Source organism: Solanum stenotomum, chromosome 8 (genome assembly GCF_019186545.1).
Source record: "Solanum stenotomum isolate F172 chromosome 8, ASM1918654v1, whole genome shotgun sequence".
In the NCBI taxonomy this organism is placed as follows: domain Eukaryota; kingdom Viridiplantae; phylum Streptophyta; class Magnoliopsida; order Solanales; family Solanaceae; genus Solanum; species Solanum stenotomum.
The window spans coordinates 50,590,850-50,595,294 of NC_064289.1; the positions used below are offsets into that span (position 1 = coordinate 50,590,850).

Genomic DNA, 4,445 nt, shown 5'->3' on the forward strand with positions numbered 1-4,445 from the left:
TTTGAAAATATTAATAAACTCATCTGAAACTGAATGATTGAACAGTTATTCTCATATTTTAGTCACAAAATTTTTGTCATTTGTCTCATATTTAATATCATATTTATCATTTGCCTTCTTACTCATGGTCTCAAGGTTTCCTTTACTAGTTTCCGCATGACACCTGCTTATTTTAGTACTAACAACCAGAAGCTTCAAATGGGAATTTCACAGACACTCTATTGACTTGCAAGCAGACACTAAACGTTGTTTAGAAAGGAGTTGGCAACAACAATCTATGAATCACAGATATACCACAAATGAATTCTAGGAGATTCATGTATTGATATAGCACAAATACAAATTGAGATAGAAGTTAGAATAGAACAACTCAAGTGTACAAAAGGAGCTCATAGTCATAGATAGAGGTATTTATGGATTAGTTATCGGCTGGATTGTTATCAATTAGGTTCAATTGTTTAGTTATTAATCATAGATGAAAATAAAATCAAAACACAAAATATGGAATAGAAAATCAAATTAATTAGAAAACAAGCACCTGCCAACTTCACCTATGATAATGTACTTTTTCCTTTCAAGTTGAATTTTCACCAACAGAGGTGAAAATGAAATGAAAACCAGAAAAGCCAACAACTGAATCATGCCCGAAATTGATTCAATTAAATCCAACAATATAATTCTTCTTTCCCTTCAATTATTATTTGCACCGCCTTTTTTCCACCATACAACTAGTTAGTGATATCGTTTGTTTTGGGTCTAGACCCACAAGGCTTTAAAAGCGTCGCTAGATTAGTGTCATGAGGTCTTCTAACTTTTATACCTAATAACTCTCATGCGTTTTGTCGATGTGGAGTTCTTATACTAAGCTGGGAAGTGACATAAACCACCTCTTATAATATATATATGTATATATATATATATATATATACATAAATTCTACATTGCCTTTTCAAACCAAACAACGGTTCGTCCCGCTAGTGATATTTTTCGTTTTGCCCTAGATCCACCAAACTTTAAAACGTGCAGCTAAAATGTAAGATCTGCTTACTTATCATGTATTTTTGTCGATGTGTAGTTCTTATCCTAAGGAGATGTGTCACAAACACCCTCTCTTATAGACTCAACGTCCTCGCTGAGGTTTGCCCCACCATTGTTATTTTCCCCAGCACTTGAGATTTGTCAAGACCTAGCAAAGATGTTTGCCTCACCTTATCGGAATTTGGCTAAACTTAGGTTAACTTTAGCTTGCATCGACATAGTTAACACAAAAGTTACTCTAATACCATCTATATATAATTGCCTAACCCACTAGTGATAATGTTCTATCTGGGCATAGACTTGCACAACTTTTAAAGGCATCATTAAAGTACACAAACTATTTACTTATATATGCTTAACATCTCTCATGCGTTTTGCTTGTATGTTACTTCTTATCCTAAGTTAGGGTGTAACACATACAACCTCTCTCCTGATTTTTCAAAGAAAATTAAATCATTTTTTACTTTAAAAACCAAGTGTGAGATGAATTCTTTAATACTTTGATTTAATAAGTGATGCAGTAAAAAATAATTTGAACAAGCGATTCAAAATAAAAGAAATATGGGCCTGATAGTTGCTCATACAAACCTGGACTCTATATAAAATAGAACAACTTATCTTCAAAATAGAAGATTTGCGCATTTTGGTCTAGACTTAAATTGGACAATAAGCCTCCACCGCTAGAGCCCATCCAAATCAAACTCAATAACTAATTCAAACATAAAGACCCTGCATATTGTTTTTTCACCAACTTAAAAACTACAATTGAAATCAAATAAAAGACCTTGCATACTGTTTTTTAACCAACAATAGAATGCATATAAATTAAATAAGAACTCAAATTGCTATTTTGTTTCCAAGGAAGCAAAACTTGAACTTTTTCACATTCATTGAAGTTCTGATCATGGAGTTTCCTACCCTTATCCTCCTCTTTCTTCTTATTCTCCTTCTTCATCATCATCATCTTCATCTTCTTCTTCTTCCTCCTCGTCCTCCTCTAGTTTATCATGATATCCTCCATAATGATGCTGCCCGTAGAGCAAATTTAATTGCCTACTAAACTGATAATTCTCACATGTCATTCCCAAATGCAAGCATTTACAATTGACACAGAAAAGTCTCCAACACTCATGACATGCCCTAATCAGAAATTCCCTTAGATCATCAACCAGTGTACCCATACAATCCATAAAAGGGCAATCAATAACAATTGGCGAAGCCAGAACATTCGTTAGTCGAATGACATCTCTTACTCGCATAAGGAAATTAACCGGCATTATTGAATCAATATAAAAAATTCCATTGCATTCAGAAGCAGGGCGCTTCATAGAAATCATCTCATGGATATCCTTATTAAATTTTTTGCCTATATAATTTTGTATGCATTCTTCACAATAACGATGATTGTAATTCAAGCCCCACATCATTGTGTTTTGCAGCGGAAACAGATTTTTACAAATTTGACAAAAAAGTACATGAAGATTCCCCCTTTTTAGAAGTTTTTTTCTTTATGTTAAGTGAATTAGGAATAACAGAATACTTGATTTCTACAAGGTTTTTACCAACACCATGATTAGGGCTTGATTTCAAGATTACCTGAATGAAACTGAGTTGAGTATAAGAGAATTTGTTGCAGCTTGATATCATTATCTCCGCTCTCGTAACCATCTTTATTTTCGGTGATAGCGACGACAACAGAATTCAGCAAGGTGGGATCAACTTCGATTTCGCCAGAGTCCAAAATTTGTAAATCTCTTGATTCCATTTCAACTTGATTTTGCCGTCAGTGAGACCCTATATTTCTTTCCCAATATATGCATATATGTCGTATATATACTATTTTTTTCAGGTTCTTGTATTTTTATTACTTTTAGGGTTTAGAATTAATTTGGATTATACCAAATTTGCAATAAATTAACGCAATATGCGCAATTTGGTATGACGTGTCGAAAGACGTGTCGGCCAAGTGAAACAGTCAGTAAGACCATGCCACACGTTGAAATTGATACAACGTGTCTAATCAAATTAAACACGTATGAAAACACGCCTTGTCTACAACTGATGTGTTTGAACTATTAAAAAACATAAACTAAAATTTGATTAGTCAAAACAAATCACCCTAATCACAATACTTGTCACTCAATAAAACTAACATGTTCAAACCAATCAAATATCATCATCCAAATTCAGCGTAATCAATAAAAGTAAAGGACCTCGTCACATTTGTTTCTTCCCAGCACAAGTGACATGTTTCATCCAATATAAAATTATCATATCAATCAAAATACGGCTAAAAAAGTTGTCCTGATAATATATGTTCAACCCTAGCAGAGGTGGCATATTCTAGTTAATCAAATATCATTATGAGAGTTTCAATTTGATTGGTCGAGAAGAGTTTGTCATCTCTTCCATCTTGACACAAGTGACATTCTTGAGTCAATCAATATCATCATGTCGACTTCAATATGGTTAAAAAGAGTTTGTCCTTGTAACAATTCTTCCAACCTACAACTATAATAAGGATTTTCATAATTTAACAAGGCAAAGGATTCTCATGGATGAAATGTTATAAGTTCTCTATGAAGATCAAGAACGAAGGCAAACTAAATATCTAGGCATTCAAAATAAATCTAATGAAGTCATATCAAATACCAAGGTGTTCAAAAATCATATTCACTTATTTTTGTCCATCAAATTATTTTTGATGAATCAGGTTTAAATCCAACATAAATTCGAAATTAAAAACAAATATCCTTAAAATTATATTCAAAGAGAAGGATAAGAGGACTATTAGACACTATAACACCAATTATTCTTAAATACAATGCCATAAATATTTCTCATTCTTATTATTTATTTGGCATGAACTTTATTGTCTACCACTTGTTCCTTTTTCGCCAAGTATGAAGACTGTTATGTTCTCATACTTTATGTTAATTAACTCCGTTGACTTGAGAAAGTAACATTCCAATAGAAAAAGTAAAGGTAAAACAAAACCACAACTACCATATGCCTTGTTAGAAAAATAGATGAAAATTATATCAAGAAAAAAAGGGAAATAATAAAGTGAACAAAAAAGGAGTTATGCTACAGATTTATAAGTAAAGGGAAGTTAATAATGATCAGTCGAATTATCATTTTAATTCAAGAGAAAAAAAAAATACAAACTTCTAAGAAGTAAATAAACTTTAAAAGGAATAATAATATTCTGAACTAATTGCAATATGTGAAGCCTTGAAATCGATCATCAAAAGCACAAGGTGCATGCATGAAAAAAAACTTGAGCGACCATAATGGGGTTTTAGTTAAGGTGAAGAACAAATATGTTGAGAGTTGTGGTCCATTCCACAGAGGTAGCAAAAATCATGTTCACACTTGCCATAGATTCAATATTTTCTCAACTGGAT

At 32.4% G+C, this 4,445-nt stretch overlaps 1 pseudogene; it reads right to left on the minus strand.

Annotated features, from left to right (window-relative positions):
- Positions 1 to 1,958: 1,958 nt before the first annotated feature.
- LOC125873878 (uncharacterized) lies at positions 1,959 to 2,821 on the minus strand (annotated as a pseudogene).
- Between the last annotated feature and the right edge of the window lie 1,624 nt (positions 2,822 to 4,445).